General features: G+C 39.9%; 1 protein-coding gene across 2 annotated transcripts in view; it reads right to left on the minus strand.

Annotated features, from left to right (window-relative positions):
• Positions 1-22,078, minus strand: part of DRD1 (dopamine receptor D1) — a 41,808-nt gene that overhangs the window by 17,880 nt on the left and 1,850 nt on the right. Inside the window, exon 1 of one of the 2 annotated variants that reach the window (XM_063445238.1) lies at positions 8,159-8,239. The exons of the other annotated variant lie outside the window; for it this stretch is intronic. The gene's annotated coding sequence lies outside the window, so the exon portion shown is untranslated. Of the gene's footprint in view, positions 1-8,158; positions 8,240-22,078 lie in introns of those variants that run through there. 2 annotated transcript variants of the gene reach the window in all.

Raw genomic sequence — 22,078 nt, forward strand, 5'->3', positions numbered from 1 at the left:
ATAAGGCCGTTTTTTCACATTGAAATTTGCCAGATTGGTTATGTTGCCTTTGAGAGCGTATGGTAGCCCAGGAATGAGAATTACCCCCATGATGCCATTCCATTTGCAAAAGAAGACAACCCAAGGTATTGAAAATGGGGTATGTTCAGTCTTTTCTAGTCGCCACTTAGTCACAAACACTGGCCAAAGTTAGCGTTTATAACTGTTGTTTGCATTTTTAACAAATAAACAAATATAAATGCTAACTTTGGCTAGTGTTTGTGACTAAATGGCTACTAAAAAAGACTGGACATACCCCATATTAATTACCCTGGGTTGTCTACTTTTCAAAAATATATGGTTTGAGGAGGGTAAATTACATTGGCTGGCTTCAAAAATTTCCTAAATAGGACATAGGTGTATGATGACCAGCTGTGAAAATTCCAAGTTGGAAAATTGGAATGCACACCCTCAAAATAAGGTCTTTTAGCCCCCAGAGAAAAACATTTTTTGGAAATAGCAAAGTGCTACTTGTACTTATAGCTCTATAACTTTACAGAAAAAGCTAAGAACATGTTTACATTGGGTATTTCTAAACTCAGGACAAAATTTAGAAACTATTTAGCATGGGTGTTTTCTGCGGTTGTAGATGCGTAACAGATTGTAATCATATTTTATAATTATTTTTATAGTAAATTATATGATATGATGAAAATAATGGAATCGTTAGAAAGACTATTTAATGGTGAGAAAAACAGTATATAATATGTGTGGGTACAGTAAATGAGCAAGAGAAATTACAGCTAAACACAAATACCACAGAAATGTAAAAACAGCCCTAGTCCCAAATGGTAAGAACGTTGAAAAGCAGGCTGGTCACCTGGGGGTTTAAGTTTAGCTGTAAGCAATCCATTTACATCATTGTGTATTGTTTTATTATTGACAATGACAATGAGAGCATCTACCTATATTGCTGGCATGACTTTTTTAGCTACATACTGTTTGATGCATCTGCAGTGGTCTGTTGGATTTTATTTAAACCCATTTTTACATTAATGGTCACATAGTATTTTATTCCATTTCTACCTAAGTGCTTTAAATTGTACAATGACCTATTCAATCTGAGAACTAATTTTTCAATCTGTTGGGTTTGACCTCAGAAAGCTCTGTTAGTTTTACATATATTTCACAATTAGTTGGACCATGTAAGTAGGTCATTTTCACTTTTAAAGAAGAAGTAAGTTTTATTGTGTTGCTGGTTGCATTAAAATTCGTACTGATGGAATGTTTGCAGTTGGAGAGAAAATTCCTTTGTAATCAATTCCCTTTTATGTGATTATAACATTTAGCAACATATCTGGACTTGTACGTTCTCATCCATCAGTTTTGTTCTTAATTCCATACACACATCAATCTTCCGACTGAAAGTTTACCCTCTGTCAAAGTGGTCAAAGGGAATGTTTAATTTTTTTCTAAATTAATCCATTTCCTATTTCATAGCATTGAGTGAGAACAGTGGCTGCGATGAGTTTATGGCATCTTCAAAGGTTTGTGGCATGTGAAACACCCTGTAACAATAATCACAACAACAACAACAATTTGTTAATGCATGGTCATTACTTTTGAAATCTTTGCCATAACCTTCCAAGTACTGGGGAGTTTTTCTATCAGGGTTATTTACTTAAGTGGAAATGTCAAATTTAAGGTTAAGTGGGCGTGGTATTGAGTGCGAGTAGTGTGATATTTGTTCCCTTGCCATTGTGTGTAGGAATGTGTGTTGTTGTTCTGGGTAGAGGTCGGTGAGAGGGCGGATTATGCATGGCGAGGATATCGCTTCAGCTATGTGGAGGATCTTGTCTCAGTTCATCAGGCATGGGAGTGGGCCGTGGTTGCCGCTGGGAAGTGTGGGTTGCCCTTCAGGGGGAGCATGGGGCTTGGGTTGGTCGTGAGGTAGTATTTGGGTCCATCTTGGTGCCAGATTTGGAGTGTGGCTTTCACAAACTGGTTTGGGAGTTGAAAATGTGATCCAGGGCAGGGTTCGTAGATTACAGTTGGTGCTATCTTCTTCCAGCTGAACCCATGGCTTGTCTATCATCTTTGTGGACCAGCTGATGACTCTGGTAAAGTGGGCCGCAAGAAAGTACTTTCTGAAGTCCAGCAGGGCTAGTCCACCTCTAAGTTTGGGGAGAGTCAGTTGAGAGTTAGCTATACGGAGGGGATTACCCCGCCAAACAAATTTGTAGACTTCTGCCTGTATGGCTGTGAAGAAGGTCTTTGGGGCCATGACTGGTACCTTGTGTAAGATGAGGAGGAGTTTAGGGTCATCTTGACTGCGTTCACTCAGCCCCGCCAGGAAATGTAACATGAGTTCCACGTGTGTAGTTCTTCTACTGCTGCAGTGAGGATGGGAGTGTAATTGTGAGCGTATAGATCCTTTGGGTCTGGTGTGAGCCATATCCCTAGCTATTTCATATGGGTGTCAAACCAACTAAAGGGGAAGCGTTGTTGGATCGTCTGTTGCTGAGTGGGGTTGGTGTTGAGGCTTAGGATTTGGTGTAGTTGGTTTGCAAATTGGATATGCGGCCATAGGTTTTAAATTCCACTGTGATCGCTTGCAGAGTGTGAATGCGAAAAGCAGGGGTGAGAGTGGGCAGCCTTGGCGGATTCCGTTGTGTATCTGAAACGGGTCTGAGAAAGCACCGTTGATCCGCAGTCATGCTGTCGGGCATGTGTATAGCGGCTGTATCCAGGTGATGTATTTTGGCCCAATGTCTAGGTCCCAGAGTGTTCCGAACATAAGGTCCCAATCCACCTGGTCAAATGCCTTCTAGGCATCCGTTGACAGGAGCAGAGCCGGATGCTTGGTCCTCCTGGCCTCCGAGATCAGGTTCACCGTTCGGATGGTGTTATCTCTCTGCCCGGGATGAAACCCGTTTGGTCCGGGTTCAGCAAACCTGGTAGCAGTGGGGCCAGGTGGTTAGCCAGGATGCAGGCCAGCAGCTTGATGTCGATGTCGAGGACCGAGATCGGGCAATAGCTCTGGCATAGCGTTGGGTCTTTGCCCTCTTTTGGGAGTAGAGTTATATTAGCGGCAGTAAATTGTGTAGAGGATATTGCTCCTTCTAAGATGGAGTTCAGGGCTGTCAGTAATTTCGGGAGGAGGTCTGGTGAGAGGTCTTGCACTATAGGAGGGGTAGGCCATCGGATCCTGGCGATTTGCCCATCTGTGCTTTTTTGATGGCAAGGGCCAATTCGTCTATCGTGATTGGGGCCTCTAGCGTTTCGCATTTGTGGTCCTTGATTCGTGGTAGTCTGGATGTTGTCTCACCTGAGGAGTGACACCTCCTACAGTTGTCCTTTGTGTATGTGGTAAAGTTTCTTGTAGTAGCAGAGGAATATGGCAGAGATTTGTTCCGGGAGGTGGCGAACTTGTTGGGTGTGTTCCTTAATTTTGGGGATGTATAGGTGGGTTCTGCAACGCTTCAGGAGGTTAGCGAGGAGTCTGCCACATTTGTTTCTGTGTTCATATAGCAGATGTTAGAAATAGACAGGTGTCCAGGCAATGGGCCCACTCGAGTCCAGTGGTTCTGGGTGACCGGGGTTACTCCCAGATGGAAGCGCTCCCTTTGTGTAAGGGGTGCACTATGTCCTTTTTCTGAGGGGGTGGTGGATTCCTGGTGTATCTGGTGTGTCTGTCCAGGTTTGATCTATGTGTAATCACTATTGGTCAGGAGTATGAGAATCATCCATTCCACGTAGAGGCCAGTGTATGCGGGGTGTTGCTGCACCTCTCTGTCTGGTTTCTGTAGTGTGGTGAGGTTTGCACCAGTAGTATGCGTGTTTTGTGGTCAGTATTGCGCCTCTGCAGGTCGGCTGTTCCCTCCTCCGGAGATTCCTCCGCTTGGCCGTGTATGGTGTGAGTAGTTGCCAGGTGTAGTGTGGTGGGCAGGGACGTATTAGCCGCGAGGCAAACAAGGCATTTGCCTTCGATGGCATTTTCCAGGGGGCGGCAAAAAAAGCCGCCCCCAAATGCCCAGGGCAAATGTCTTGTTAGCCTTGCGGCTAACTGACAAGCCAAGCAGGCAGTCGGACGGATGGCGCGCAAGGGAGCTGAGCAGAGAGCTCACTAATCAATGCTCCCTTACCAGCACCGCCCGCCCAGCAGCCCCACTGGACCCCAGGAAGAGGGCGAACCCTCCTCCCCCCCACCCACCTCACGTCTCACCTGGACCTGAGTTGTCTGCAGGGGGTACATCTGTAGGTGGGGGTGGTAGCAATTAGAAATATGCATTTCAGTACAGTAACCATTGCCTGTGAGTTTAAGCATTGAAGCTGCGTTAGGTTGCGTATTGATGCCAGGTCTCCTGTGCGTTTTTTTGTGTGGCTTTTTTTCTCTCCCCTCCTCCTCCCCCTCCCCCTCTTCACCACCACTATCTGCAGTCGTCTCCTCTTCTCCCTTACATATGTCTTGCTCCTTCCCCTCCAGTCCCCTCCTCTCTCTCTCGGTCCCCTGTTCCCTGCCTGCCTCTCCATTATCCCCTTCTGTTCTCCCTCGTCTCTACCTTATCCACCCCATCTCACAAACTGTTTTTTATTATATTCATTTTTTTCATCCTTTTTTTTTATCCTTAACCCTCCTCCCCAATAAAAGTGAGTCCCCGTCCCATAGCTGTGCTGGCAGGTGTCATATGTGCGACTTGTGTCCCGAAATGTTGTGGTGTTCAGCCTTATCTTTTACTCCTCCAGTCTGGTCGGGCCGGGTGCCAGGGCCATTGGTGTTGGGACCAGTTGTGGCCTGGTTCTCTGCCTGGTGGTGGTGGGCAGTTGAGTTGCTGAAGGAACTGGTGTGCCAGTCAGCTAGGCACCTGTACAGGAGGAAGGCCTAGCAAGCGTTGAGATCCTGGGACATTGGCTGTGGCCTTGAGTGTGTACGTTGTCTGTCCCTGGCGGTGTAAGGGATTCCCGCTGCTTGCAGTGCCATCATCACCGGGCGGAGAGCTATCCGTGCCAGTAGTGTGTAGCAGAATAGATCTTGGTATATCGCAATGGCTTGGCCGTCTATGAGTATTGTGCCTATGCGGCGGGCGGTGCATAGTATGTCCTCTTTCAGGGTGACATTATCTATGCAGCATACTATATCTCAAGGGGTGGTCTCCCGGTGCGGGTGGAGGCACAGGGCGCGGTGTGCTCTGACTAGGCCCAGTCTGGGGAGCTGTTGGCCTCCCAGCATGTGGCTAAAGATTGTGCGCAGGAGTTCCGGTATGTTTTCCGCCGGGCCACCCTGTCTCACTCCTCTGACTCGGAGGTTTGGTCTGCGGCCCCTATTATCCAGGTCATCCACCCAGGTGGTTAAGTGGGCCATGCTTGTCTCGCAGCCTGTCATCGGCTCATGGGTTTTGTTTAGGTCGGCGCGGAGATCCCTGTTCTTGGTCTCGGTGATAGTGACTCTGTCATCCATATTTGCCATATCCACTCGTACTTGGGCAATTTCTTCCTAGACCACCCGGCTTAGATGGTTGGAGAGGGAGTATGGCACGTAGCTCCCTGTCTAGCACCATCTGTGCCTCCGATGCATGTGAGGCCGGTGAGAACCTAGTGGGAGTTGTAGGTGGTGATCCCGGAGTTGGGCTAAGGGCCACCATCTCGGGCTGGTATGTAAGATCTCTTGGCGCCATTAAGTAGGTGCGTATTGACTGTTTCAGTCCTGACCCTGTTGTTTTGGGGTACCGGAGGGTTCAGACGAGCGTATGGTGCACCCGTAATTGTCTGGTACCGGTGGAAGTGAGCGTTTTGGTGCGGTTTTAACGTGGGCCACATGGAGCTGAGCAGTTATGCGGCCATCTTCCCTGGCAGGCGCACTCGTCCCCCCAAATCTGTAGTTTTTGGTACAGATGATGTATTGCTCTCTCTACAGCAGTCCTCTTCATCATGTCTGTTTGAGTTTGTCAACAATATTCTTTGTAATTATTTTCACAAGTCTGTATTTGAGAACCTTACTCTGTCTAGATAATAAACTTGGTAAGGAGGGCTATTCTTGTCACATCCCTTTTGTACATTTTAAATCTAGTTTCTTTCTGTCATATTTATATGCAAAACATTCTGACCCAAACATCTTCATTTTGAAGAGGTTAGGCAATTTGCCCATTAACCGATAATATGGATAGTTATTAAAGCATTTGTTTTGGATATGAGCAGCAGTCATTACTGCCTATGTCTATAACTGCTTTGGCAATTTACTTTAGATCACTAGACATCTTGTAATTCCAAGAAGTGTTCTTCAGTTCCTCTCAGCGGTTTGTTCTTGATGGGGTGAGTAAGGGGCCAAGGTCTCATGTCTTATACCTTGCTTGTTTAATAGTGACTGAACATTTTCAGCCATGAACTCATAACCATTGTCAGATCTTCTATGTTGGCAATAACTTATTATAAAATTTGAGTTTTATTTAAATAGTAAGTTAGATGCTAACTTGGTTTGAACACAAATATATGATTAAACAGTTGTAAACTCAATATGTGGAAATCAAGTAAATACAAACATTAGAATATATGTGTGGTAGAATGTATTGTTTTTAGAGAACAGTAATTGTCATGAAGAGTGCCGCCTTGTTCAGAGGCTTTGAATAAGAATCGAATCTGGGAGCCAAATGAGCACCAAAGGGGAAAGCCGAATCCGATGCTCAGACACCCGTAACTCTCACTCAGTAAACTGAACTAGAAGAGAGGAATACCGGAAGAAATTGTGTCACCCTACTACACTGAGCAGGACGCCGGGCATTGCAGAGGATTTACAGAATTTTGTGAAGGAACTGCTTCTGGAGCTCCAGTGTAATGAAACATAAGATTTCCAAACTGTTACATTTTCTGTGTTTGTTTGATACATATTTTTTTTTCATTTGTTAAACTTTTGATTCTATTAAATTGATATTTTTATTTTAAATGTTTGGCGACCTCTTGGGGGAATTGAACAACTGCTCCCTGACGGCAAAGCTCAAGGTCTAAAAAACTGTATTCTGACATTACCAGACTTTCCTACAAATGAGTGATTTTTAAGCACTGATACTCACATTTAGAAACACAGTCTTGTTATATCTTGTAATCTAGTTCATTAGTTGTAATTTGTGAATGTATATACTTTATACCAGTTAAAATTAATTCTAAAGAGCTTAGACCTGTATGGTTTGGTATGTTATACATGTTGTAGTGTTATCTGGTTTAATCTATAGTTATTGATTTTTCACACTATTGTAATTTTATTTTAGAACCATATTGATTTTTTTGTAGCTATAGGAAGCGTGGCTATACTTCTTTTATTGCAACCCTGTTAGTCTTGTTTATCGAAGCACACAGCAGACATTAAGCAACTCCCAGTTGCATGATAAAATACATTTAAATATAGTTACAGAAAAAAATAAAGCCACAAGAAAGCAATTTGGAGCCCAATTAAGCTGAAAAGAAGAATTTGACAGCGGAATCAGCACAGGACAAACTGAAATCTGAATTGATAAATTGTAAAAAAAATAAAAATTATATCTCCAACTTAGCTGTTCAACATATACTAATTGTGCAAAAACAACCTATTATATCTGTAATCACATATTTCCATACTTCTGCTGAGTAAAATATTTTTGGGTTATTTCGTTAAATGCCAAATTGAAATTAATTTTAAAAAATACATATTCTGGGGACCATTTCACTATCTGGGGTTCTAAATTGATATCACATAACATTACTGAAGTCAACTAAAATTTCACTTAAATTGTTAAGTCGACAAAATAAACACTGATGGACTTGAAGAGTATTGGATTGTTAAAGTTCCAACAGGTCATTTTCTGCCACATTCGCCTGGACCCTTAATAATACATCAAATACTGGTGGTCTCTCCATTAACCCTCTTTTTATCAAGTACAACAAGAGGTTGGTGAATGTCCTTGCCATAATGCTTATTCCAGGATTGCACATGGCACTTTGAAATGAAACTCTATATATATGGATCCGGGCTATATCCTTTTTACCCGATGCCAGCATTCAGCTCATCAATATCCTCAAATCTGTTTTTGTTAGTGTTCAGTCAGTGAATTCACTGCACAAAGCAAAGTCACAGAATGTAGGCTCTAGAACTTTAAAATGAGTTAAAGCAAATCATTACTTAATTCACCAACAAACAATATAGTTTACTAACCTCTTTGGCATAAAACAGCAACAAAAAAACTGTGAGCTGATTGCGAGTTCATTTGTGAAGGGTTCTTTTCACCACATGTCTCTGTCAACAATACGTTCTATGTCAATACTTGTTGTTAAATATCCTCAATTTATTATTGTCAAGGGCTGCTGAATAAATAATAATAATATAATAATAATTATTATTATTATTACTAACCACAAAAAATCAACACAAAGCTAAGAGTCTCCAAGCTTTTGCTGGATGTAAATTAATGTGAAAGTTCTGTTTTAGTCTCAGAAGAATTGGTAATGAGGCAATATTTCTCTAATTTTCCATTCCCATTATCTAAAACATAATTATCAATGATGCCTTCAATGGGTGTGTGAATTCGGGTGATCCCATACAGGATCTGTCAGCTGTGATCAACTAAAGAAAAAAAGTTACCTGCGCTCTCTCCTTAATCCCTATGTATATTTAAACAAATGGAGGTAAAATAAATTTAAATATATAACTTTTTTTGTTTGGTTTTTACTATATGTGTTAGCTGATGTGTACTGTGGTCGTTGCTGCCGCCCAGGAGTGATGGGAGTGAGCGCATGACTTTTTTTTTTGTATTTATGATCAACTAAACCTGTTCATAAATGTCCTGTCTATAACACTATCATTAATCCACTAGTTTTAAAATCCAAATGTAACTATTACATGTCTTATGTTTATGAAAACAGAGGGTTTACACGTAGGAGCAACGTAGTGAAGAGAACTCTCACATGATTAACGCTGTGTAAAATATTTCTTAGAAGCATAGAATGTGACAGCATATAAGAACCATTCGGCGCATCTAGTCTGCCCAATTTTCATTAAAGAGAAATATATAAAAATGGAAGAGAATTTATGTTCTAGTTGTCCATTTCTTGTCATTCATGAAGAATGCACGGTAGAAGCAAAACGGTACATGAGTTTTCCACATTTTTTTTTTTACGTTTCTGTCTGATGATAGGTAGAATTTTGTAGGACTATTTTAACATTTCTATTCTTCTGTAATGTATTTAATTTACAGGTGTCCTAGCCTTAAGTTAACTAAATATGAAACAGAGATAAAGCGGATGTAGATAAATAGCCAAAGGATAATTGAAAACATAATGTAGTCTAAATAAAATGAATAGCTGGTGTAATCATAATGCTCTCAATCAACCTTAGCCATTTGCATGGCAGATGAGCGAGCAGATTATTTGTTTGAACATGATTTTGATATGTAACTTTACAAGGAGCTAAGCTTAAAATTAAATACAGCTGAAAGGATTTTATACTATAGATGGACAACTTCCAACATGCCCGAGCCAAGAAAAAAGAAAAATGAGTTCTATTAAAAAAAATCAAAAAGTAATTAAATGTTTTTCTTTGTTTGTGTTTTTTTTCTTTGCCTCTTATAAATCAAATGCCACTTTTTACAATTACAGTAACACAGCATTTCCCTCATATAGAAAAAAGTTGTCAGACTGAAACATTTCCATCTGCACCACTGATGCAATAAATGACAATGGAAGGATTGCTGGAGTCTCTTGATATTTTTTTACAATTAATATACCGGCCTCAGAATTAATCAATAATCCCCTACAGGACCACATATTTCTATTTGTGACAGGTAAATGTACCTGCTGGTAGAAACGATTAAAGTATGAATGGAACATTGTTTTAGAGTTTGTGAAGAAGATAGAATAACACCTCCTGGGTAATATTTTTTTACACAAAGCCACCTTTTATTGATTAACCCCTTAAGGACCAAACTTCTGGAATAAAAGGGAATCATGACATGTCACACATAACATGTAACAAGCCTTATACCTAATTTTTACTCTTTTTTTTTTTTTTTTTTTTTTTACGCCTGTAGACATTGATAAATTAGTCCCACAAGAAAAAATTGACATCACAGGAGTTTTGCTGACATTTGGCATTTTATATAATTACTTTTAATTTACTCTGTCACCCTGAATATTTTGGTCTTTGAAGAAGCTTGTGATAACGTATTTATTTATCTGGCTTTGCACGGTAACATTAAGAATACATTTCATACCAGATTCATCACGATTACATGTGCATCGCTGGCAAGTACCTGGTCGACAGAGACCTGGCCACATTTGAGGGGCTAAGCTCCTAAAGAAGAGGATAATGATTCTATACTCGCTACTACTTACCTCTGCACCAAGAGCACTGCTGAAATATATGGCCAGCTAGGAACAGGCTACACGTTGCACTTTGGCTGAGCAGCAATGGGAAAAATACATATATTGGCACACCAAGGCATGATTAGCACAAAACTGCAAGAACTCAATTATAAATTGATCTCCAAATGGTATAGAACCTTGGCATGTCTTAACCAAATAAATACTGAGCTCTCTGAGATCATAGATTTCTACTTGCCTCTCTCTATCTATGTTTCTGCATCACACAAAACTTCCACTCCCCGCATACAAAGATTCCTTAACGAGATATCTTCTAAACTCTGCCAAATCTATCATTCCACTCAAATGGCACACAACACAGATTCTAACAATGAAGCAATAGATGGACAAAGGTGAGGGATTGATATGAAGTCCCTCATGGCTTTGTTACATGGAACAACTGAGAATAGTGCTCAACTCTGGGTTCCGTGGCATTCCTATATATCAGGATACCCGACTAGCCCTGTCTAATGGCCGTTTGGAGTCCTGTGACTGGACCCGAGAATCTTGCTAAGGAAAGAAGGAACTTTTTGACCTCCGTAATGTGTCTTTCAGGACCTGGACGTTGGCTGGTGTGGAGGATAATTTGGCTGCTGGCTCCTAGGCTGCTTGACCTGAGCACTGAGGATACATAGCTAAGATGGACCGGGTGTTGGGTATGCTTTAGGGATGTCTGGACGCTTGCAGCAGATCTAGCAACTTTCCCTCTCTTTTTTTTATTTTTCTTCTTCCCTCATTTAGCCACTCATCTACTAATTCATCCTCAGCTTATTTCCTGGGACCTCACTGGAGGGCAGCTGGTGAATGCGGGTGAGGTGAGGGACACAGGTGACCTTATATCATGCTCCAAGTCTACCATGTCTTGCTTGTTTTGTTCACATCACAGGTTTAAAAATAATAACATTTAAACAAAGAGATAAAATATATCTTTGAAAACAACTGATATATACAGGATATATTTTGGTAATCCATTTGCCATTTTTTGATTAATGGATATTTTAGTGAGAAATTTCATATTGATATATGTTTTTCCACAATTCCATAGGATTCCTCTAATATTCAGATCGATTTAGTCTGTTGTAGTACCTTCCAGGCCACTAGCTTCCTGTAGTGTTGTTTTGGGCTCTTGCACCAAGACTATCTTTTAAGACCAGCCTCTTCCAATACTGCAGTTGCTTTCATAAGGCCTATAAATATGACAGGGCTCCAGAATCCACACCAGCTGGCACTATAAGTCCCAGCAATCACCTAACTCAAGGGCTCAACCTGTATGGAAACTGGCTGTTTAAAAGAACACTATAGTGTTGGACTACTTGTCTTGATCCACGCCCCCTCCCCCCCACCCTTAACATTACTTACCTTTCTCCATCGCCCTGCTGGTATTGTCATGGATGGCCCTGCCTCCATGGCTGAGATCATCAACCTTAAAAATCTCTGCCAATCCAATGCTTTCTTATAGAAAAGCACAGAAGGCGGGGAGGGGGGGGGGGGCTATTGGGCATGAGTGCCAATCAGTATATCCTCATCATTGAATCAATGTATCTCTATGGGGAGCGTTCAGCGACTACATGCAGAGCGTTTGAGAGACTGTCACTCGAAGTGTTACAAGGCAGCAATGTAAACACTGCATTTTCTCTAAAAAGACAGCATTTGCATTGAATAGCCTAGAGGGATATGCTATAGACACCAGAACCAGAACATTAAGCTATAGTGGTACTGGTGACTATAGTGTCCCTTTAAGGTGAACTGCCACTTCTCCAGAAATTGCACAATTAAATAAAACATTGAAAATCCCCTACATCTTGTGTTAAACTTTTTTTTCATGAGATGCTCTGCATTTTTTTAAATTATATTGAAGTTTTAGCATATTACACCACAACAACTAAGAGGGAGCTAAGATGGAGGCACCGAGTTGCAGGATAAATAAGTTGGCAGTGGGTGCCTCCCTCCATCTTAGCTCCTTGTTAGTCATTGTTATAAGCTCTGGCCTTTGCATCTGACAGTCAGCATTGAGAAAGTATACAAAGAAGGGGAGAAATTAAACAATGTTTCTATTTTTCCTCTTCATTTCTCCTGGCTTTGCCTTGTCTCAACTGGATTGCAGTGTCAGGGCCGCCATCAGGGGGTGACAACCATAACAGTTGTCACGGGCCCGGCGGCCCTGGGGGGCCCGGCCGCCCGGGCCCCACGTGTAGCGCATGCTGATGGGGCCCATCGGGTGGCCCACTCACTTAGGGCCACCCCATGGGCAATGTATCTTCAGGGGCCCGGTTAGCGCTGCGGCCGTGCAATAGCGCGACCGGGCCCCTTTAAAAAAATCCCAACCGCAAAGTACTGCTGGGAGGAAGTGGCCGTCACTTCCTCCCAGCTCCCTCCCCTCCCCTCCCCTCAGCACCGCGCGGGAGGCAAGAAAGACAGGCCGCAGCCCGCAGGAGCCACGCCGACTCCCATCAGCCACAGCCTTCCACCTGCAAATAAAGGTAAGAAAAATTAGCTGTATTTGTGTATGTATGTCTGTGTGTATGTCAGAATGTCTGTATGTATGTTAGAATGTCTGTATGTATGTTAGAATGTCTGTATGTATGTTAGAATGTCTGTATGTATGTTAGAATGTCTGTGTGTATGTTAGAATGTCTGTGTGTATGTCAGAATGTCTGTGTGTATGTTAGAATGTCTGTGTGTATGTCAGAATGTCTGTATGTATTTTAGAATGTCTGTATGTATGTTAGAATGTCTGTGTGTATGTTAGAATGTCTGTATGTATGTTAGAATGTCTGTGTGTATGTTAGAATGTCTGTATGTATGTCAGAATGTCTGTGTGTATGTTAGAATGTCTGTGTGTATGTCAGAATGTCTGTGTGTATGTCAGAATGTCTGTATGTATGTTAGAATGTCTGTATGTATGTTAGAATGTCTGTGTGTATGTTAGAATGTCTGTGTGTATGTTAGAATGTCTGTGTGTATGTTAGAATGTCTGTGTGTATGTCAGAATGTCTGTGTGTATGTTAGAATGTCTGTGTGTATGTTAGAATGTCTGTGTGTATGTCAGAATGTCTGTGTGTATGTCAGAATGTCTGTATGTATGTTAGAATGTCTGTGTGTATGTTAGAATGTCTGTGTGTATGTTAGAATGTATGTGTGTATGTTAGAATGTCTGTGTGTATGTTAGAATGTCTGTATGTATTTTAGAATGTCTGTATGTATGTTAGAATGTCTGTGTGTATGTTAGAATGTCTGTATGTATGTTAGAATGTCTGTGTGTATGTTAGAATGTCTGTATGTATGTTAGAATGTCTGTGTGTATGTTAGAATGTCTGTATGTATGTTAGAATGTCTGTGTGTATGTTAGAATGTCTGTGTGTATGTTAGAATGTCTGTATGTATGTTAGAATGTCTGTATGTATGTTAGAATGTCTGTATGTATGTTAGAATGTCTGTGTGTATGTCAGTATGTCTGTGTGTATGTCAGAATGTCTGTACGTATGTCAGTATGTCTGTACGTATGTCAGTATGTATGTAAGAATGTCTGTATGTCAGTATGTCTGTACGTATGTCAGTATGTCTGTGTGTATGTCAGAATGTCTGTGTGTATGTTAGTATGTCTGTATGTATGTCAGAATGTCTGTGTGTATGTCAGAATGTCTGTGACTGTCTGTGTGTGTATGTCAGTATGTCAGTATGTCTATATGTATGTATGCCAGTATGAATTAATGTATGTCTGTGTGTATGTATGTGATGTCGGTGTATGTGTGTGTAAGTCCTCATGCATGTGTGTCTGTATGTATGTATGTTAGTATGTGTCTATCTGTCACTATGTATGCCTGTGTGTCTGTATATGTGTGTATGTCTCAGTATGTGTGTGTCAGTACGTATGCCTATATGCGTGTATTTCTGTTTCAGTATGTGTGTCTGTTAGTATGTATTTTTGTGTGTGTGTGTCTGTGTCCTTTTGTATCAGTGTGTGTTTTTGTGTCTGTGTGTATTCCTGTGGGCGGGATTTGGAGGCGGACCCTGTGGGCGGGATTGGAGGCGGTCCCCAGGGGGCCCAGACCCTGAGCTGAGTTAGGGGCCCCAAAATTTCTGGTGGCGGCCCTGTGCAGTGTAATATGCTAAATAGCTTCTACATTCAGTTTTTTTCTACAAACCTCTCAAATACACATTTGTTAAATGTAGGGAAAAGAAAACACAATATTACAAATCCTGTAGAAGGACAAACCAGCTGGTGTGTGAATCGGACCTGTTTCCTTAGAACTCATAGTCCAAATTCTGTATTTTGTTTATCCTGTCTTTGTATCCTTTGTATAAAGGGGCCTATTCTTATATCCTGATGACCGTAGAGGCCTATCATTGCATACAAGGTTTTTCTAGTTTGTCCTTGTATCCAAAGTACTCATAGTTAATTCTGTTCTGCTTTATTTTCCTTGGTTATACTGTGTTTTTGTTCTTTTATGTTATTATTATTTGTTTGCTTCGCAGTACTGAATTGGTTTAACATATTTGTGTTCCATTTCCTCTGTGTATTGTCTGTCTATTTATTTATTTATTTATGGCATTTATAAAGCACCAAAATATTCTGCAGCTCTGTACAATTGGGAAAACAATACAATATAAACAGACAGATACAAAAGCTGGATGGCCCTTACAATCTAAAGGTAAAATAGGAAAATGAGACAAGAGGTAGCAGAGTAATTTGCAGTTGATGGCAGGGAGAATTTATAGTGTGACTGCAGCGATTACTAACATGCTAACATGTGAAGGGAATGAGGAGGTGATTGACTGTGGATCGAAACAGCTGGAGGAGTAATGCTATATAGTTTGAAGAAACCGCGGTGGGTAGAGCCGAAATGAAGATTCTTAGTTGCAGGGATGGTAGTTAAATTGGGCCTTAAAGCTGCAGTGTTCAAATTAAGATTTTTAGTTGCATGGATGGTAGTTGAATTGGGCCTTAAAACTACAGTGTTCAAATGAGCACTATTAGCCCCACCACTGCTAAGACAATCTTTCTCAACACTCTACCAGTTCAAATCCTAACAACATTTAAAGGTGAGACTTACATAGGATATGAACATCTATAACCTATTCTGGTCCCTCCCCAGTGTATTATTTTAGCCTACAAACCCCTACATGATTTGAAGTAAGCTCTAAGAAGAATTTACTAGTATGTTGTAAAAAAAATGCCCTCTAAATCTTTTTTCATCTTCTACATTTACACACTAACATTAATAGCTAATATTTAATAATTAATAATAATCACTATTATCTGATGGCTTATTCTAACACTAACTCCACAAGTCAGATTGATCATTGTAAAATCCAATCACATTGATTTCAAGGCAATCAGTTTTAGGCTTGTAGTCTTTATAGAGACTGCTATACTGCCCACAGTGATCAGATGTACGTTGCAGTTTCTAGGGCTGTTGCTGAGATGTATCACTCCTCAGCCATCTAGCAATAGCTGAGTCTGGTTGTGATTTTTCAGACACACGCGTCACAGAGAATTTGAACCTTTTTAGGTTTCATTTTGAAGGTCGTTTGTCAACTATTTGGTAAATAAGTCAGTAAGTATCCTGCCCTTAACATCTTGTTGCTTTAATGTTGAGAGATGCTTGAAAGGCATTTAATATTTTTACTTGATAATGGTTTTTGATTTATTTATTATTTAATTCCACAAGCAGCTGCCATACACAGTATATACAGGGATCATACACAATACCACAAACATCTCATGAACATATACAATATAACAGCCCACATACAGAGAAATACAACATTACAAAGCAACTGCAGCACCCATAAATAACACAAGCACAATACGACGACGTATACACATCAAGTTAAATAAAATAGGACTGGCACGCTAAAGGACTCTAAGATCATGTTTTGGGACAGTACTACTAAAAGGGTGCCTACCTCTGGTCTAGTGTAAGAGATAAGGAAATCCTCTCCCCCCATTCACTGGCAGAACTGTAGAAAGCCCTGGTGTGATATCATGCCTTATGGCATTACTCATTTTTTCTGCAGGTATTGTGAGCAAATAGTATTGTCTCAGTTATACTCCACCTTGAATCACACTGAAGGGCACTTGATCCCCCCCTGACCTTTTAGAACACATTGAGGCCTATATGTACCTGGGCCGCTTTAAGTATGCCAGTATTGAGCTGCCAACTTGTCATTACATCCTACGTGAATTTATTCCTTACTGTAGGTGTCAGCAATCTATGGCAAGCATGCCATGCTTGACACTTGATGTACTCTTGCCATGGCACACAAGGCTGCTAACACTAAACAGATTTGGGATATTTCAGGATCTCCCCTGGAGCTGGCGTATCAAGGGTCCCATTGGAACATCTTCACATGTCTGCTAATGCCTATCAATAGCAGTAATTTCAGCAGGTGGAGAGGGCCAGACCTCAATTTACTCATTGCAGAAAATGGCCAAAATGTGATCTGAGATCACTTCCTTCCAGCAGTTGTTACTGGAAACCGACACTGCAGGAGAGCAACCCACAGCACTCACTGCCCTTTGACCTTACCTGGCCCCCACTGGACTACAGGCAGGCTGACCACTCAGCCCAACATACACACAGCTGCAGAACAAGCTCCCCCATATGCAACTAATACAAACAGCCCACACACAAATGTAACACTACTGACAGTCCACATACACGCACACAACCATTATACAAATATATTCGGGGCCAATACAAACCATTGTGTGGAAATCTCTTCACAAACCGGACTTTACATAGGACACAAGGTCATGCGTTTAGACTGGAAGAAAGACGATTTCGTCTAAGGCAAAGGAAAGGTTTTTTTTACTGTAAGAACAATAAGGATGTGGAATTCTCTGCCTGAAGAAGTGGTTTTATCAGAGTCCTACTAGATGCATACTTGCAAAAACCGAATATTCAAGGATATAAACTTTCAATGTAGGGTAATAACTGCTTGATCCAAGGATAAATCTGACTGCCATTCTGGGGTCAAGAAGGAATTTTTTTCCTAGCTCGTTGCAAAATTGGAAGTGCTTCAAACTGGGTTTTTTTTGCCTTCTTTTGGATCAACAGCAAAAAACTAATGTCAGGAAGGCTGAACTTGATGGACGCAAGTCTCTTTTCAGCTATGTAACTATGTAACTATGTAACCCCAGAAGCAGCCTCCCACATGCAATGCACTAAGCAGCCCCACACATATACACATAACACCACACAAACAATATGACATTTCACCCACACATAATCCCTCAATCAGCCGCCCATACACAGCCCGTAATCACACACATGACATGATATATAGCCTATACATATATATCACAGAGCAGGATTGGCCGTATGTGGCTACCCAGGACCCAGGTGTTAGACAGGGCCCCGGAACTATGAATTTGTTTGGTCCCTTCTTCCCTATATCGACAATTGGGGGCCCCAACCCAATAACTACAATCTAGCCATGCTCATGCACAAAATAACACAATCCACATACACACAAAGTAGAACCCTAAATAGCAACTGCAGCACCTATATGTAACAAACACAGAATAAAACTGTAAATTCTCATGTCAAATCCCAATGATTCCAACAGGGTTAGCGAGAGTAGTCAAACTGAAAGCATGGCTGGCTTTTCCATGCTATTATGATCTTAAATTTGAAATTCACTTTGAATTTTGACTTTAGTGAATAACCCTCTTGGTAAATAAACTCATATTGCGCGTATATCATGGTAACAACATTGAAAAGGAAAAAGCTTGCTAATACTTCAGTTTTGTATTTAGCACTTGTAATATGCAAGCCTCCTGCACACTAAACTTAGAAGCCCTTGTCTAGTGACATTCACAAGTAGGACACATTTGAAAGAAAGTCACACATGGCTAACGGATGTCAAAGGCACCTGTGTTCAGGAAATACATTTGGAGGACTTACGTTAAGACGAAAGCCTGAGGTACTTCAGAATCAATGGCTAAGGTGTTAAATGTACAATCTGAGAACTACTCTAGCTTTGCCTTTGGCAATTCTCACACAATACATTGGAAGATACAAAATGCGCAGGAAGAAGCCAAAATGTTTTGTGGTTATTTAAGCAGATTTTTCATGTGTTCCGCAATAAATATGACACCACATTCTACATCACCTTTACTGCTTGAACAATTCTGCTGCCATCAAAGTACTTTCCCAGCAAATCAAAACTAGAATCCCAGCCTTGTCCTAGATTCTAAAATACTTAAGGGATTCACTTTACTTAAAACCTTTTCCTTGTGTAATTGTGTGTGGGATTTTTTTCTTTCTATTTTCTCGTTGTTGAGGGTCTTTGAAACGCTTGAATTATATAAAACCAGCCAGCATTGATTTATGTATATCTTTTTTTTTATTATTACATTATAACATAATGTGGTTTATTCACTAAACGTTTTTTTCAGTAAACAATGCACTGGAAACTGATTTGCAGAATTTAGAATAGTTGATTTGGAAAAATTATCCAACTCTCCTATAATCGCAACATTTTTAGCCTCAATTTTGCGATTCTGTATTTGATTTTATTTATTTATTACTGGTATTTATAAAGCGTCAAACGTATTCCGCAGCGCTGTACAATTGATTCACTAGATATCGCTGTTTAGTGTATAAACTGTGTGAATTCTGGAGAATTTATAAACGAATTGCAAATTGTTATAGTAAAAAAAATCAGTTGCTTTGTCCTAAGATTTTTAACGTCCTTGTCAATTCGCCCCAAAGACTGGTCGAATTATTCACCATGAAACGGATTGTTAAACAATTTTTGGGTTGCGTTCATTGTCAAGCTTAGTTACGACATATTATACAGCGGTAACTATTACTAAAGTAAAAGATTTTATTCTAACAACAAACGAATACATTTACAGATGCTAAAAATAATTCTTTTTTTTAAATCAACAGAAAGATGTATTAAATGTTGCTGATTGTCGGCTTTTTGAAACTAGATAAGTTTCGCTATAATGGGGAACTAAGTTTATAGTCTTTTGTAGCAGCAGAGTTAATAATCCCTGAAGCTATTCTTTATCTGGCAAGAAAAAAAATATACTTCATATATGAAAAAATGGAATGCACCAGTTCTTAATGCCTATAAAACACGGTTTTATAGCTTAATCTAAATGTTTCTAGAAGAGTTATCTGTTCAAGTATAAGGAGCACAGATGGGTAGCAGCGCATGTTGAATAAAATCCTGATTTATTTGAAAACATAAGGTGTAGATTAGGCTGCACAGTTCATTCAGTGCTCCCTGCAATGTAAGAGTTACAATAGAAATATAGATTATGACAGCATATAAAAGCATAATTGCTCCTGTTAGAATTCCTTTTTCCTAGGTACGCACACACTTTTATCACAGTTTTTATTGTTGATTGCGGTTGCCGGTTTAAAAAGGTATCCTGTCTATCAAAGTAATTCTAATTTACAGGTCTCTACCACCTCTGCTGGATGGATGTTCCATGCATCAACAACTGCTACGCAACTGTATTTTATTTGTGGGGGGGGAGGGGGCTTCAATCTTTTCATTGGTAGTGACTAAATTCTGAAGGTTCCATTAAGATCTTTTGGGACAAATATTAAACATTGAGAAAAGATATGTATGCATTGCTATTTATGTCTGAAAGAGTCATAAAATATTATCTTCTGTCAGTAAGTGCTGTTCTTCTGAATTGTTTAACAATTATGAACCTCCATGTTTGTAAAATGAAATATTAAAACATTTTTAACTCCTTTTTGGCCTAGATATACTGTAATTCACTATATATTAAACAACACATTGTTGCAGGTTCAGAATTTTGAGTTAGAAATGTTTAACCCCTTAAGGACCAAACTTCTGGAATAAAAGGGAATCGTGACATGTCACACATGTCATGTGTCCTTAAGGGGTTAAAGCCTAAATCATGCATTCTTGTCTCTTCAGTAACTGTAACCTAGGGATTTGTTTGCTGAAGTCTGAATTGTAGTGAATTAAAATCCAAATGGCAAACTGTCAGCTAAAGTAACTTATTCTTAGAAATTGTAGTCATGTAGTCACAGTTTGGCTATTTAAGACTAAATTTGTTCAATTTCTATTTCAATTTGCTACAACCATGGAAGTGAATAAAGCCCTGAGGGATGAGCTATGTAATCACAATGTCAGAACAGAATTGACTCTCAAATCTGACCTAAATAGAGTCTAAAGACTGGGATATGGCAAACACACAGTGTTTTTTTTTTCCACTAAATCATGAATTGTGGAGAATGGTCAAATTAATTAAAATTTTTACACTGATTTTTTTTTTTAACTGCAATGTGGCTTAGAATTTGCAATTCAATTTTTTTTATATTACACAGGGGCGTAGCGGTTAGGTTCCAGCACCAGTTGGGGCTTAAGGCCAAAACAAAACTTGATGACCCCTACCTTCACTAACAGAGATGCAGGGATATCGCAACGTGTTATGTCCGTACCTATCCTTTTGGGGATCCCATTGAATGTATAGCCTGAAACAAGCACATGCTAACAGCCTTGGTCTTGAATGTGATCCTACCAAGCTCCCTAACTAATAAAAGGGTGATCCCCAGCCCCATCTCCCAAAACATACCTGGCGAGCACCACTAGTGATCTTTATTTTTATAACAGGCGGCAGCTTTGAGTATAAAACACTAATAAAGAAAAATGTATTTATTCTTGTCACCTCCACAACCTGTTTAGATCCAGGAATGAAGAGTCAAACATTCAGGGCTTTCGTTTCCAAAGCCAACAAGGCCTATTATTCACAGTTTAGTGAATAAGCCCTTATATGAAGGAACTGATTGACATGGAATTCTGATGAAATGATCTAGATCTGTTCCTAGTCTTGATCCTAATGATATGCGATTTGTGAACTTTTGATTAAATTCAATGATAGTCAGTGGTGGGATTTCTTCACCAAATTTTATTAAAAATATAGACCAAAAGACAAGTTGTCTTTAACTATGTTATTTTGGCATAAATGTTGCATTTGTGGTCATTTCGCAGCAGTTCAGTGATAAGTGTCTAACCTCCCTTTACGTTGAATCTCTAAATGCCAGTATTTTGCCATTTTTATTTATCTATTCACTCTGTCATATAATACGAAAAAAGGCAAACGCAAATTTAAAAATAGTTCTTATTGGTGTAATACATAATTTACATAAATATTTTTCTATGGATTCTGAAACACTCCTAACATGAACAGAGTGGCAAGTTAGCATGCTGTGTTGTTATATAATGCTTAGGGCATAGGATGTTCTAGTTTAACCCATACAGCACTAGAGGGTATGCCTGTTATGTCATTGGCCCCTCAGGGGTTAATTTCACTTGATGTTTGGATCTACAATCTACAGGAGGGATACAATATGCATGAGGAACTATTGGAGTCAATACAGATACTGAATCTTTTATACTATTGGACTGGATACGGTAAATACATTGACACTATATATCCACAAGCCCCTGGAAGAGGTTATATTCTCCCTTATGTAATCATCTGTGTGTGTGATATAGACGGTTTTTATGCAAAATTTCACTGAAATGGAATTTATAGACATTTTTTATGAGTAATTTTAATGAAATTGTCTTTTTTATAGAGGGATTACACAAATTAGCACCCTATCAATTTCCAACCATAATGGTTCTCATCAAGTTATAAAATGATCTATTTTAACGCAGTAATATCCAAATCTTTCATATTTTTCCTAAATGTCTATTTTCTTGTTTTTATCAA

The sequence above is a fragment of the Pelobates fuscus genome, chromosome 3 (genome assembly GCF_036172605.1).
Source record: "Pelobates fuscus isolate aPelFus1 chromosome 3, aPelFus1.pri, whole genome shotgun sequence".
NCBI classification, from domain to species: Eukaryota; Metazoa; Chordata; class Amphibia; order Anura; family Pelobatidae; genus Pelobates; species Pelobates fuscus.